The 16,518-nt window shown below is 39.8% G+C and overlaps 1 protein-coding gene across 3 annotated transcripts in view; it reads right to left on the reverse strand.

The window, feature by feature from the left end:
• The window catches only part of Nlgn1 (neuroligin 1), an 842,816-nt gene extending 826,364 nt beyond the window's left edge, over positions 1-16,452 (reverse strand). For all 3 annotated transcript variants that reach the window (XM_076932194.1, XM_076932197.1, XM_076932192.1), the window contains exon 1: positions 15,679-16,452. The gene's annotated coding sequence lies outside the window, so the exon portion shown is untranslated. The remainder of the gene's footprint in view (positions 1-15,678) is intronic.
• Between the last annotated feature and the right edge of the window lie 66 nt (positions 16,453-16,518).

The raw sequence follows: 16,518 nt of genomic DNA on the forward strand, positions 1-16,518 counted from the left end.
TAAAAGTGGGGAACTGAGGAGTATTAGGAATATGTCTTTCGCTCAGATAAAACCTATGATAATTCTGCTTACTTCATGACTTTGTGTTCTGGGTGTGAAACGGTCAGAAAAGCTAATGACGTCTATCCTGAGAAAGACATTTGGAATCACCAGAGTGGTTCTGTTGTTTGAGACTATAAACATGTCATTGTTACTGTGTGCTAGTAAAGATTTATGCCTTCTTCTTTTGTTTGCTTGTTTGTTTTTAAGACAGTCTGTATGTAGCCTAGGGTGTCCCCTAACTTGCAAACCTCCAGCTTCCCAATTGCTGAAATTACAGGCATTAATCATAATGCCCAAATGAATTTTCTGGTTTATCCCCCACATTCCATGAACTATTTTTTTCTTCTTTATTGTAGAATTTGAAGACAAGTTAATTTGTTCTCTTTACAGTTACTTTGGTTCTCTTAGTTTATATTAAAAATCACAAATGTAAACATATGCACATGTATGGATGGATAACAAAATGTATTGTTGTGGTCTTATGTGTATGTATATTTGTAGGACATTCAAATACTGGCATGCACAGCTAAAGAGTCTTATTCTTCATCTTTATTTTCAGTCCTGTCATTTACATTACAAAAAAAATCAAAATTGGCATAGGTTTCAAAAGCACAAAGTTGCTGAAAGTATTCTACAAAGGGACAATACCTCTTGCTTCAACTGCAGTATTACGTTTTAAAGTATCATTTACCTTCTGGATTACTGCCAGGCAATTACCATTCACAAATATTTCAACTGGGCAACGTGAAGTGATAACCATTGGTCCAGAATTTAGAACTGTAGCAATTAGATTTTACATATCTATTCATATGCCCTTCTTTCCCAGAAACAGTCATTTTGGCATTTTGATCCTTGTTGTCAACCTTGCAGAGGCCTGAGACAAAGATATGTAAGTGGCTCCCTCTGGTGCTGCCTCTATGATTAGTACTTCTATCCACAACCATCAAAACCAGAGTATCAGGGAACAGCCTGTATCACTAGGAACATCTCTAGAGATACAGCTCCACATGGAATGAAATGAGGGTTGATATCTACTCAAAAAAATTATTTTTTAACTTGTGGGACAGATGAGATCTCCTCTGAGCTGTTTTGTAGTTCATGTGAACCAAATAACTTTTAAGTTTATAAGCCGTCATCTTTACTAAACCCTGCCAAACTCCACCTCCTTGTTACAGTAATCTCTAATGCCCACAAAAGTACTTAAGTTCTTCTAATGGACCTCAGTGCAGCCATCAATCACTAGCCCAGTTGACCTGTGAACTACGCAGCAACAGTTCAGACCAAATGCGGGGCTCATAAAACGTCTGTCTGTTCCACAAAACAGAAGGCTCTGGAGTGGGCTCTACAAATGTCAGTGGTGGAAGATGCTGACCATATCTCCTCTCAACGCTGGAATAAGCAGCTGTCTACTATGACTGCTCCTTCTAGGTAAGCCCTACTTAAATCAGCCAGTGTTGGAAGCTTAAGGAGAATAAAGGAATGATCAGATGCCTTGGTCAGTTGTCATAGCCTCATGCCACAGTAATTAGGCTAAAGCAGGCTTCGGACTCCCCAGTGCTGATCTCGTTTCTTTTCCAAACAAGAGACACCCCATCTTCCCCAGCTACCTCTCTACAGCACAGCACTGCCTCCGCACCAGCCAGAATGTTAATGCATTATCACTCAGTACACTGAGAAAACAAGTGACCATATGTGGCCTTTGTCAGTGGAGCTGTAACTGTGAAGAACAATGGCCGTGAGTCAACAGCAGAATTAAACTACTCCCTCTTGTGAAGCTCTTCTGAATATTTTAAGTGTTGCCTTGAAAGTGTGGGATTATGTGCAAGCATAAACATTAGCTTAATGCATTTTTTTTTTTTTTTTTGGTACAGAGAATGCCAGTTTGAAAATCAGAATTGAAATGCAAAAAAAAAAAAGACAGAATAAACTTAATTTTTTCAATGCATGATTAAACATTGAAGGGACATGCTTTATTTATAATAAAAGTTGATTTATAATTAAGAGATTCATGCATGTATAGAAAACGATGTGACTTAGTTTAAATATCTTTACAAAGGCGCCTATTAAACACTCACTCCCTAGCAAGTCTATGACTCAAATATTTTCACATTTTAATGCTCACAGAGTTCTCAATTTTTTTTAAAGCTGCCAATTTCACCATTTCTAAATGCTTCATCTCTCTTTCTAGGCGTAAGTGAAATAACAACAGCCATATCTACCTTGCACAAGGCAAAACAGGGTAGGGAAAAGCATTAGAATTCAGAGAGTTCTGAGCAAAAGGAAGATAACAAGAGGAAGAGGAGGAAGAAAGGGAGGAGGAAAAAGAAGAGAAAGAGGAAAATGAAAAGGAGACAGAGAAGCAGCAGCAATTTCAGACAACATTGTACTCTTTGTTTTCTCCACTGTACCTGGCATCATGTCTGATCTGGTACATAGAGAGCAGATAACGAACTAGGTCAAAAGACTCTCTCGAACCCAGGAGTTCAAGGCCAGCCTGAGCAACATAATAAGAGCCTGTTTGAAAATACATAGATAAATGGCTATTGATACATGAGCAGAATGCGATTCAGGTACAAAGAGGATGATCATGCCAATGTGAACACTTGTGAATAAATTTGACATGCTAAGAAAGGTGCTGCATTCCACAATTTCATTTAGTTTCATAGCAGCCCTATAGGGTTGGCATTATCAATTCCAATTCACAGATAGAAAATGTAGAGCCAAGAAAGTTGAATACGACACAGACTCCTGCAGTTTATTCCCCACCGGACAGCAGTGCCGCCTACAGAGTTACACAGAGCAGCAAAGCGAACTTGTTTTCTCTTACCCCTGCTCATTTTTTCAGTCTTATTTCTCATGCCCTGATTCCTCCATCGCCAGTCCTCCCCTGGGATTCTGCTTTGGACTCTGCCTAGTTTTGTCAAGCAATTCTTCTAGAAACCACAGGGCTTGAACCGAAGCTTGATATCCCTGGAAATGGCCTCTGTTGAAACTGACCTTCCCTAACAAACATCTACCTGTTCTATGCTTCTTAAATCATCTATAGCCTGGGGAAAGGAAATGTTTATGCAAACTTGTCTATGTCATACTGTCTGCTACTGATGCTTATGCTGAGGCCTTACCAATATTCCAAGGATACAACAAAATATTTTGAATTAGTATTCTTGTTTTAGGTAGAGAGAATAATGCCATATGTCAGAGGTCCTTTACCTTTAGCTATAGGGATGGGGAAGCAAGGAAACAAGAGTAAGAAATAATGTCCATGACAAAATGCACAAACTATAGACCAAAGGATAGGTAAGGCTTTATTTCCCATGTGACCTGCACATTTCCGAGTATCTTGCTCCTTTCTCATCAATGAGAATATGAATAATTTTACGAAGTGCTTGTTGCCCCTTTCACTTGTGAGCGGTCACCTAGAACTTCCAATTAAACCAGGTAAATAGCTGAATGAATTTATGTTCATGAACATACAGGCGTGTTGCTGCTTAGAAGCTTTAGAGCCGTAGTAGAAAGAAGGGATGTGTTGCTATCTTAAAGACTCCCTCCGTCCCTCCACCTCCCCTGCATTTACGGTGATTGTGCTGCTCACTTTCAGGAGCATCGCCTCTCTCTCTGCCCTTTCTCTGATGTGTATGGCAGAGAGCATGCCCACTAGTAATGCTGCTCTCTGATGCCCCACAGCTCTTTGACGCTTTAGAGAAGACGAGAGCAGGCAAAAGCATTTGAAAATGAATACTTGAACTATTTCCAGAAATATCTCTGACTGGTAGTATCATAGTGCACCTGTTCGTGACAAATTATGTCCATGCTCATAGTCTTCCAATGAATTCCCTTTCTGATCCCCAGGTACAGGTTATTCTGACTGCCTGGCCCCAGAATGAGCCACTGTCTTCACAGAATGGATTAATACAGAATCAAGAGGGACATGCCGATTTTATGTGCAATTTAATAGAAACAGAAATATGTATCTCACTTGACATTGTGCTTCACAGATCTTTGCAAGGGTTACATTTTCTAAAAAAATGGCAAATATCATCATTGGGCATTAAAAAAAAAGGCAAATTTTCACCCAACAAAGCCTCTCTTTTTTAAGCAAATAGAATATTTTGTTTATGAACATTTTACATCAGAAGATAGTAGCGGATTAACTGAAGGATGTTGCTGTAGCAGAGTACCTGGATGCAGAATTTCTTTCATAAATGCTAAAGGCAGAGTAAGCGGCAGTAAAACCCAAGCAAAATTGTAATGTAAGAAATTGTGTGTAAAGCAGCTAGCTTTCTGCTGTTGTGAGAAAACACTGTCAAAAATTGGCTTATAGAAGACAGGGTTTATTTAGCTTACAGATTTGCTGTGCATCACCAAGGGAAGCCAAGGTAGGAACCCAAAGCAAGTACTAGAAGCAAGGAATTAAGCAGAGACTATGAAGGAAGGCTGCCTTCTGGCTTGCTTCCCGAGTTCTTATTTTGCTACCTTTCTGATACTGCTCTGGTTCACCTGCCTAGGGATAGTACCATCATGGGTTAGGCTCTTCCACAGATATAAACACAGACTAAGGAAGCAGTCAATACCTCAACTGAGGTCCCTTTTCCCCAGGATTCTAAGTAGACTCTGAAGTTTTCTGTGACACCTCCCCCCTATCCCCCCCCCCGTTCACTATTTCTGTATATTCTATCTCCTTTAAGTAACATCTTTCCTAGATCTTCCTAAAAGGGTAACTCCTAACTCCCCTCTTTTACAGTTCTGAAAATTATTGCCAACCCAACTAATTGTATGCATTATAGCAATTAAAATGTAAAATATTTGGTGCTGGTGTCTCTTGCCTGCAAAATTAGTGCGTGAAATAATTATAGACAGATCAATATCATTACGTCCAACTCCACGGCTATGCAAACCAGCCAAGTTATTTTTCTCTGGGCCTCAGTTTTGCAACATGTAAAGTAAGAAAGTTCCCTTTCAAAATTGAAACTTTTGGGCCACCTCCTGTAGCCAAGCTGGAACCTCATTGGAGTAATAGGGACACCAAACCACTCACAAATTATTTGAGCCAAAATTTATCCTATCTACAACTAATGCAGAGACAGGGGATGGAACAGAGACTGAGGGAATGGCCAACCAACAACCTGCCTAATTTGAGACCCATACCATGGACAAGAATCAATCCCTGATACTATTAATGATATTCTGTTATACTTGCAGACAGGAGCCTAGCATAACTGTGCTCTGAGAGGCTTCATCCGGCAGCTGACTGAAACAGGTACAAAGACCCACAGCCAAGCATTGCATGGAGCTTGAGGACTCTTATGAAAAAGTTGGGGGAAGAACTGAAGGCTCTGAAGGGGATAGGACTCTGCAGGGAGACCAACAGAGAGGGTCAACTAATCTGGACCCTTGGGGGAATCTCAGACACTGAACCACCAACCAAAGAATATACATAGGCTGGACCTACCCCACTCCCACTGCCTCACATACGTAGCAGAAATGCAGCTTGGTCTTCCTGTGGGTCCCCCAACAACTGGAGCAGGAGCTATCCCTAAAGCTTTTGCCTGTCTGTGGAATAAGTTCCCCTGACTGGGCTGTCTTGTGGGAAGGGAGGAGAACTGTAGGGGAGATGATGGGGAGGGACTGTGTGAGGGTAACACCAGAACTGTGCTGCAATCAGGACGTAAAGTGAATACATTAAAAAAAAAATCAACTCTTTTAGCCTTATAGCTTAAAAAAATTAAAAGAAAAGAAAAAGCTGTTGGAAATTTGCAATTTTAGAAAATAATTATTTATTATTACAATGATTTACAGACTCCCTGAAGCCAAAATTGTGATTTGTCTTCTCAGTTATAAAAAAAAAAAAGTGATTTGCTATATGAATATAATCTTAAGACCCTATTCAGTGTCTGAGATTATAAACTATTAAATAAAAACCTCCGTCTTAAAACCTATTATCTTCAATAACCTCCATATGGGGAAAATGGCCAAAGTAGAGCTTTAAGAGCACATAATTAATAACTCCGTGAAGTCTCAGTTTCAGCAATATTAAATCTATCTCTTATACTTCCTAGTATTCTGATCGTACTAAAGGGTGCTATAGTAATACCTAGTTCAAGAAAAAGAGAAACAGAATCTCCATGCTCTGTAAATGAACTCACTTTTTCCGCAAGACAAATACAGGTCAGTCCTCTCTCTGTTGTGACTGAGGCCCGGAAGAAGGAGAGTGGCTCCCGCCTAGAGAGCTTGTTATTCATCAGAAAGCAAGTGCCCAGCTTTTGGGCCTCTTAAGAGCAGTGGCAATTTTCAAATATAACACAGAGAAGAAACACAGTTGTCTGTGGGATTGCACAGTAAGAACTGTCAAGATATATCCGCAAATAGGAGCCTCTGACTGATCTAACCAAAGACTCCTCTGCTTTTTACTCACTTTTTAAAAAAGCATCGCAATGTGGTTGAGTAATGATAAAATTTTAAAAAGGGGAATTTCATTTTTTACCTGCCAATTTTTTTCTTGCTCCCTTTTAGTGATCACTCCCTTTAAAGCAGAACATTTATATATAGTGATAGTTAATTTCTTTGCAACTTTTCTTTGTTCTTGATGGAAAATGAATTTTCTTCTCCTCGCCTCTGCCCACCTTTGCATCCTAGATTTGGCTTTAAATTATTCACTGATCTTTCTAATTTGGTAAGTCTGAGGAGAGGTATATCTAAATTCTAACTGCTCTCTGGGATGTTCTGCATTAGATTAGAGTTGTTTTAAAAAACAAAGCAATACTGGGGCTGTAGCTCACTGGCAGAGCACCTGCCTAGCAAGCCCAAGGCCCTTGGTTCAATCCCCAGTACTGGAAGAAAGAAAAGAGAAATAAAGAAAATAATACATGTATGTACAAAGTTAAAAATAGTTGTAAATTTTTAAAGGTGTAATAGGTAATAAGCACTAAGGTTATGCAATCTATATTACATATCTTAATCATATCAATTTAAAGCAATATCTCTCTAGTATATGTGCATATAAGATACAAGCTTTAAATATAATACATTTTATTTTAAACAGGCTTTCTTTATTTCACTGTCCCAAAGAAAGGAATTTTAGAGTCAGAAAAGGTATTTATTTTAATTGCATTACTTATATATTTATTTATATTTTAGTATGCAAAGAAGAAAGGTTATTAATGGTTGGTGATTTTGTACATATTTGATTTGGGTTAATGGTTAACCCTTCCTCTTCTTTCTCTCCCCATGTACCCTCCCTCATTATCACATATACTCTTTCATGTCCAGTGTTTTCTCTCTTGCCATATATCTCATGCACTCTATGATCCACTCCACTTCTGTTTGCTTCCCTCCCATGGTCCCTTTCTGGATTCTTGGGAGTGGCACTCACTCCCATACAAATATACATATAAAATATAGGAACAAAAATCCATACATGAGCATTTTAAACACTGTCAACAAGGCCCAGGCATACTAAGAGACTATTATGTAACCACTATTGGAGTCTGCTTTTCACACATGTCTCTCCTGCTTCTGGGTCTAGTTTCTTATTTATGTACTTTTCTTTTGGCGCACTAGCGGAAAAAATTTCTCTATTTTTGGTATCACACAATGAGGGATGAGTATAAGAGATGAATTACATTTTAATCATACTTCTGTAGCAGGATCTTTTCCCCACAAGTTGGGAGGAGCTAATGTGGGAGGAGTAAGGAGAGGAAGAGGAGAGGAAGAGGAGGAGCTAAGAGGAAGCAGAGATATAGAAGCCATGGAGAACCATGCATGTATTAAGAGCAGTCCTGGGTAACAACTTACATCTAGGTTAGTTAATTGGTTAGCACTTCCAATTCTGTGGGCATCTTGTTAATTTAAGCATTACCAAATATATAAAGCTATTGGATAAACAATAGAGTCCTAAACAATAGAGTCTCATTTCTACTGGGTACCTGTGGATGGTGGGATGGTCTGGGCTGAGCCCAGCCTTGTGGAGACAGCGTGGTAGATAGGCAGAGCCATCTCCCACTCTGGCGTCTGGTGGGTGGCAGGGCCGGTGTCTCTGGCTGCCTGAATCGGTGACCTGAGCCTAGCATCAGCATGGCAGCTCTGTAACTACAAGCCAGATCGGGTGCCTCTGTTATAAACATTACCTTTAATATACTTCCTATGAGGTCAGTTATAATCCCTTAACTAAATGCTTGGAGATTAATAAAATAATTTGTATACTTATCAGAATTGCATTGTCACGTTTTAGAAATGAAGCTATGTGAAGCAATAAAGTCTCTCTCCTTCATTGGCTGCCAGGCTTCTTTACACCCTTCAATGTGTCTGAAGAGAGGATGTACCATTTAGTTGTTTATGCCCAGAGTTAGTTATGTAGCAGAGTGGTTCTAGCTGCCCTATAGTACATATGTGAAAACTGTGGACCATCCTTCTCACACGACCAGATCACCACCAATTCCAACATGTTAGGTCAATTCAGCCACAATATGAGTCCTAGTTGCATCCTGAAAGTCACCCACAGTCCTACTTTAACAAGATCAACAAACAAATCATCAGCATCCACTCTTTTCGAATGTATCAAGTGATTGGAATGAAATCCTGGGAAAATTACATAGCCTCCTTTAAGAAACGGTGAATTGCAAACATAGACCCTATTGGATGGGTAAATATACAAATTATGTCTGAGTCAAAACGACTTCAAAGAATGAGCTTCCAAATAAAATAAAGCCTTCTAAATCCATAGTCCAATAGGGTTTTTAAATAGTAGTTTAACTTTCACCTATACAAGATGGCTATACAAATATATTTAAATACATTCATATATTTAAACTCATATATATATATATATATATATGAATTTAAATTTCTCTATAGAGAAATACAACTTTATAATTTTAAAGAAAGACAATATTAAAATTTTAAGTGGGAGAAAAACATTATAGAATTATTAAATTAGGTAATGTCCCCTTTCTATAGAATTTAGGAAAAAAACCTATCCTATAATGGACTTTTTAGTTTTAGTGAAATTTGCCCTATTAAATAGCATTAAACATTGTATGACTCAGGAGAAACTGCAGAAGCTGGCCATACCTTAACTTAGGCTCATGCAACTAATCATAATTATCTTACTGTGGGTTTGTGGATGTGGGAGTGACTACACAGTTTGAGATGAGAAAAGGCCAGATAGACGCTTAGAAATCATACTCCAGTCCTCTGATATGCAGTATATGAGAGTGTCCACTAACATGTGGATCTGCTTAAAACTCTATTTCACAATGCTGCTACTTTCAAACACACTTTCCATTAAAGCAAAGGGGGAAAGCATCTGTTCCCAATCCTAAACACAGATGGAGTGACTAATTATCATCTTACATTTGATTCATAACCAGTTCCCTTGGAGGCAGGGGGCTCAGTTCAGAGGTGATGGCTGTGGTGGAAACTGCTCTAGGCATGGAGCCCAGAAATAGAACATTTGCACCAGAGTTATGGCATGCTCTGAAAAATGTTGTAACACACTAAAGGTAAACTGAGGAGACAGCCAACATCCATAACAAAATCCACTTTAGAACTAAGAGAGTGATACCAACCCCAGCCTTCTCAAAATTCATGGTTCTTGCACATTGTAGGTTTGGTGAAAATTACTGGATAACAATGATGCTACTCATGTTCCCAATCTAAAATCTAAATGTAAAGTGTGTGTGTGTGTGTGTGTGTGTGTGTGTGTGAGAGAGAGAGAGAGAGAGAGGTATAAACTCAGTTTATTTATTTGTACTTCCACATATTCCATCTTAGATTCCCATCTGTCGACAAACTATAACATATATTCCTCTTAAAATAACTCAAACACCGTTGGTATCTCTTTCCTTCTCTTACCTCTCATATTCTAAACTTAGCAGCTACTGCACACAGCCTTAAATAATTTCCAAACACACATCCATCCAGGGGGATGAAGTTACTGAGTGACACAGGAAAATGCTCTCATCTACACTCACCTTCACTGCGTTCTTTTTCCTTTCCCCAAACTAGTGAAAACAGCCTATAAACACTTCTCCAAACGTTAAAGTCTGGAAGCTAAGTTAAAGTGGAAGATTTTAGTTTTAATAATAAAACAGAGTGAAGCTGGGGGGTGGCTAAGAACACCTATCCCAACGAAACACAGGCTTCCTCTGAGTTTTCTTGAAATTAAGTCAGAAGAATAAACAAAGTTTACCCATGTTTGTAAGGGGAAAGACGACATTTGAGAGTTGCTCATGGGCACATGGTGTAAAAGTAGACCTGCCCTATTTCATAGTTGCCTGAAGAGTGCAAGGCATTTCCTTTAAAGGTGGAACCTCTGGTAACTCACTCCTGCTCCAGCAAACAATGCATTCATGCTTGTATAGACGGCCATTGGAGAACCCACTCACTTAGTATAAACAAGGCATAGGGCCGGGCGGGTGGTGGCCCAGGCCTTTAATCCCAGCACTTGGGAGGCAGAGGCAGGCAGATTTCTGAGTTCGAGACCAGCCTGGTCTACAGAGTGAGTTCCAGGACAGCCGGGGCTATACAGAGAAACCCTGTCTCGAAAAACAAAATAAATAAATAAATAAATAAATAAATAAATAAATAAATAAATAAATAAACAAGGCATAGGAATGAGAGGGTGATGAGCGTGGGAAACAGATGTAAGAGGATAACAGAGTGGGTATGAACATTATACATTGTACTCTCCATGAAATTATCTAGACATTATGTACGCAGTCTCCATGAAATTATCCAGGTATTATGTGCTTTGGGAAAAGTATTTCCTAAATTTTTCTAAAGTCCATGAATATATAAAAATTTTCATAAATTAGTTTTGAATATGTTCAGTAAATTTGAAATTATTAAGCCCAAGGATCTTCGGCATAAACATCAACAAAACCTAGAATTTTTTTGCTTGGAGTCAACCAAAATCAAGTCATTCTTTAAAAGAGTAACTGGCTGAAGAATCAGTCATTTCTCAAACTGTTCCTAAATCAAGATGGTAAGAAACACGGATGAGGACACGTGACCTATTTGGCAAGGGAAACAAGCTTTGATTTAATGACCTGATATAGTTATGCCAGAGAAGTAAAATGTCCAGTTTATGTGTGCAATGTACTGTAATTTAGTGTTCACCATTCTCCCATCCAAAATACATTTTTCAATTCTCCAAGTTGTATTAAAAACAAACATGAAAGCCTGTGCAACATCACAGGAAAATCGCAGGCACTCTATTTTAAAAGCTTGAACTCTGACATGAGCTTAACTTACGGCCATGGATCTAGAGATTGTTTGATTGCATTTTGTGTATTTGGTGTTAGTGTAAACATTCTGATTCATGAGAGACTGGAGAAGATGAACATGAGAGATACAGGGAGCCCTCCTCATTATCCTGTTTGCCAGCTCCTGCCCCCTCCCCCTCAGTTAACATTGCTCTGATTTAAGGGTGATTACCTCACTTCCACAGAAAAAGCAGACCTTCCTGCAGCCCCCAAGTGGGCAAGACTGAGTCTTTATGAGAATGCAAAGTCCTACCTTCTATAAGTTATTAGGTAGGAGTGGGGTGTACTTTAGTTTTTCTGCTTTGGCCGTGAGGGAACTCAGCTGACAGTGCCTGGGAGAACTTTCGTTAGTAACATTAGAAAGTTCCATAAAAGAAAGACTGCTCCCTCCTTTTGATGTGTGGATGTGTGAAGAAGTCTGATAGCTTCTGCAATAGCCACATTGATCCCGGACAAGGCCGTCTACTGACATATGATTACGTTCCTATCATTAAATGGCTAAGTTAGCCAACCTCACTCAGCCCACCTCCAGAACCATTGACTGTGACTGAGTAACAGTCTGATTTGTAAAGGCCCTCACTGGGCACTTCCTGTTATTTTGTTCCTTTGTTTTCTTGAGCTTAAAGACTCGCCATGCTCGGCACACCAAGCTCTCTACCATTGAACGACATCCCTAGTTCTTCACTTGGATACCTGAGAACGCACAACTTCAAGCTACCTAACGAGCATCTTGGTTCTCTACGTTGAACAAAGATGAACACAAATTGGCTTTCAATAAACATATAGAGAATAATTTTAAACAAACAGAAAATACTGGACAAGTGGACTGGCCGTCCATTGCAATCCTGATACGTCTTTGTAAGGCAGACATCTTACTTCTAAGTGTAGCCTCTTTATTGCCATAATTAGACAAACATTTAAGAAGCATAGCTGTTAAGTTTTGTTTCTGTTCATGCTAACATGTCTGTCCAGAAAACTGTTAATTTGCCCGGTGTCATCACCAACACGTGATAACTTGTAAAGCATTGGAAAGCAATATTAAACCCAAGATTTATATTTTATTTCCTTTACCTTCTTCACATAATTGACCACTTCCACATTTGTAAATGTAAACAGTGGACTTCATTGATTTACTTCATAGACTAGAGGGTGTTGCAATGTCTGAGGAGGAAAATGTGAAGAAGACAAAGCTTCTTTGTTATGTCCCCTTATTGTCTAACAATTCTCATGATTAATTCATCAACATTTATCATGTGAAGACAATATGTCCTTGTCTTTTTCACCTTTCTGAACTATTTAGATGACTTATATGTATTTATTGCAGCAAGCAGTACTAGTTTTCGACCTCATGTCCATTCCCACCTCAAAGATTCTGATATTGTTCAGGATATCAAAAATACACCAAACTATGCTTATACCAACGTCAGATATCTAGAAGTTGACACTAGACAAGGGTCTGATGCAATAGGAAAATGCAAGTCCATGGGAAAATCATCACACAGTAGAAGAGACTCACTATCCAGGAGCCGGTATGTGTGATCCCTTCAGTCTCTTACGCTTCTCCTCTCCAACATCCTTTATACCAGACTCATAAAGACTCATTTGTTACTTCAGAACAGGCCCTTACTAGCACTTACACACAAAGTAAAAGAGCAAGGAGGAAACAGATTACCCCTTCCCACTCCAGAGCAATACTCTCACCAATGGTCACTTTTTTTCACACAGTCAGTGATGCTTGGCAATGTCTGGAGATAATTTTTTGGGTACAGAACAGGTGGGTAGAGTAAAAGCCTTGCATACTGTTAAACATCCTCAATGTACAGAATCTTTCCCATAATAAAGAACAAAATTAACCAGTTCCAAATAACAATTTGGGTCAATGTTGGGGAGTTCTGAGATAAAGTGTTCTCTTCTCTTTGTCACTCTGTCCTTTTGGTAGGCCAGAAATCATATGTGAGATGGTAGACATGGAAGCATTCTTCTGATCATGAACACGAAGTACAAAGATGATAGGAGAATCTTAATTGTTTGCTTCAATGTTTTATCAGTTGTCTGTCTTTGACTTCTTATTATATGACATTAAATAAACCTTACTTTCCTAATCCACTGCTAGACTATTATTTCATGATGAAATTCAGTTGTGAAGAATATGTGTTATTCATGTGTGGTCTGCTTTATGTTCTGGCATGGGGAAAAGAATTCTAAATGCAATGATAAATGGAGTATGGTTTCTGATCTGACCTCCAGCAATTCGACATCCAATAAAGACACCAAACATTGGAATGTGAAAAATGGATCCTTGTGGAATTAGTAGCATGTCAGAGGAAGGGTAAAGGAAGGAGTGAAAAGACAGACAGTCATAGAAAGCTAAATGCTGGACAGTGGGTGTGTAGGGAGCTGGATCTACTGAGATGAGTTAACATAAACAAATAATAAGAGTCATGTGACTGGACCAAAGGGTAAGTATTGGAAATTCAGCATATAAACGAAGTTTCCATGTAAAGTGTGTAAAGAGTTGATTCTCATGAAATTTGGATGTTGGCAGGTAGGCTACTCAGACCATTGGGCAATGTTGATATGCTCAAGACTGGTCTTAAGTCTTAGAAAGAGAAAGTCTGGTGACTCTCCTTATAAATGATTGAAATATAACTAAGACATCATAATCTAATAGACTAAGAATGGTCATCAAATGTCACATAAGGAAGACAGAGCATGACAAAGTTCATTATGTTCAACTGTCAATCTGTTGAGATTTCTGGTCTTACTGTTAATTCCAGCTGTGCTTTGCTTTACAAAACTACCTTCAATCTGTGAAGTAACTCTTTAGTGGGGGCGGGATCTTCTAGAGACATCTATGACTAAGCTTTGCTAAAAATGTTGAAAATTGTTTTAACACTTAGAAACTTAGAAAAAGGTATGTCGATTATATGAGATAGATAGGTAGATAGATGATAGATAGATTACTACTGCCCCATAAAATGTCAATAACATCACAGATAAAAAAAAAAAATAGCAGATCTTAGATTTGTACCTGTGTTCTATAGTTCTGGCTGCCTAATAATCTTAAGTTTTAATTTTACTCTTAAAAAGCTAAAGTAGTAACTTAAGGCAAGTTGACATAAGAGCAGGACTTATCCCAGAATAGCTACTTGAAATTGCTAAAAGTAGAATAAAATCTGAGAAACTAGGGTTGGAAGAGAAGGCAGTGAATCTTTCAGGGGTGTCATCTAACCCTGCACAGAGTTAGCTAGACTTCCAGGCAACCCTTCCTCCACCAGAAATAAGAGAGAAGATTCTAGGCCTACCTTCCTGTATAGCCCTGCTCCAACTGCAAACAATCCAAGCATTTTTATGTGGAAATGTGTTATCACTAAATAAAAATAGAAATTTTCACAAAATAAACCCACAGAAAAAAAAATTAAATTTGACAGACAGCAATATTGAGGGTAGGGGTAAGGGGGAGATCCCCAAAGAGGCTCTTCTTACTCTAAACCCCAGGATCGCTGGTGTAGCATGTTTCTGAAAGAACACCAATCCTCCTTTAGCTAGAAGGATTGTAGAGACTGCATGTAGAAGAGCAGCCTTACAAAAAAAACAGTTACTCCTTTTAATCACTCCATGTCATCAGAAGGCCTGAGCAATGATTAACTTCCACATTCTCTGTGAATCACTCCATCACTAGGCAGTGCAAGGAGACTGAGATGCATTCTCTGCCAAGGGCACAGCAAACTTAATGGGTTTTTGCATTTTGCATTAGATATTCTAAATACACACATGGTCTTCTTCGCTGCTCAACTCATTTCAAAAGAAAACTGGCACTCTCTGTAGGTTGTAATAGCTGACAACGCTCAGAAATTTTATAGATTTTGCACTTAAGCACACACACACACCCTCTACATGCCATTTTTTTTAAAAAATTATGATTCTATTAATAGTCAAGTATAATTAATTTTGAAAAATGTATCAAGTCACTGTAATTTCAAATATAGCATGAAACTTCCAGTTACTTAAAGAAAATAGTCGACAGTAGTAGTAGTTTTAATATAAAAAGAGGGAAATTGGAATGTCAACACTCTATTAAAACACACAGTGAAAGAGAGAGGGTTAACTATCTAAATTCACATATCCCCAGCCCTACATCTACCACTAAGGCCCTAGAAATGGAAGGGGAAAAGAGAGAGAAAGAGAAAACAGTGGTACAGGCCAGAGCTCATTAGAATAATCACAAATGAATCAAATATGGGACATATTTTCCTCATTCCTCTAACAGCCTAACTGCTTCCTCTGGAATAAATTATTCCTTGTCAAAAACCTCATCCTATATAATTTAAAATTTACTGCAGGTGGCTTTAGTATTATTATTATTTCTACTCACAAGGCATTGTGCTGAGGCAGGCAGGAGTCAGTGGCGACCCGTTTAAACCTTTGGGTGGACTACCCTGTCTTCCCGGGAGAGTTTATTGCCCAACAATGCATAATCTATTAGTCGCTCCTCGCGGGGGATCCAGAAAGTGACATCTTGACTTGAACCAGCACGCAGATCAGAAAGCCACTTCGAAGGAAACCTTGCAGAGAAGAAGAGCAACTTTCTAATTCCTGTCAAACTAAGAGGCGGAACCAAGCCCAGAAGTAGCCTCAAGGCCTGGAGAGAGCAGAGCAGAGAGCCGACTCCACACTCCAGCCAAGGCTCAAAAAAGGCTTTGCTTCTGGAGGCGGCATTGTTCCTCCATCCGCTCAGCCTCCGCGTCTCCCCTCCGCGGACTCTCAGAATCACTGCCTTTCTCAGGTACCTCTCTGCCGACCTCCGGGCTCTGGGTGTCCGGGTCCCAAGGCGCACCCAGGCAAGCTCACTGCAGAGGCTGGGGCGCCTCTCCGAAGATTCGGAGCTTCGGCACGAGTCCGCCCCGACCGGGGCAGCGCGCAGCGCACACTCACTGTCTCGCTCCTCTCGGCTTCCCTGGCTCCCACGGACTCGGCTGGCCTCTCACCACCCACTCGGGCTCGCCTTTCCTGCCTTGGCTTCCCACACCAGCTCAGCACTGCCGCCACAGCCGCGTCCTGACGCTCCGAACCCCCGCAGGCCGGGATGAAGGGATGCCAGGGTCAGGGATGCACCGGGAGGAGGAGAAGAGCGGCCAAGGCGAGCCGGGGCAGGTGGGGAGTCGCAGGGTGCGGGCGAGGGCGTGCGAGAGCGAGCCCCCGAGAAAGATGCATG

Source organism: Arvicanthis niloticus, chromosome 4, assembly GCF_011762505.2.
Source record: "Arvicanthis niloticus isolate mArvNil1 chromosome 4, mArvNil1.pat.X, whole genome shotgun sequence".
In the NCBI taxonomy this organism is placed as follows: domain Eukaryota; kingdom Metazoa; phylum Chordata; class Mammalia; order Rodentia; family Muridae; genus Arvicanthis; species Arvicanthis niloticus.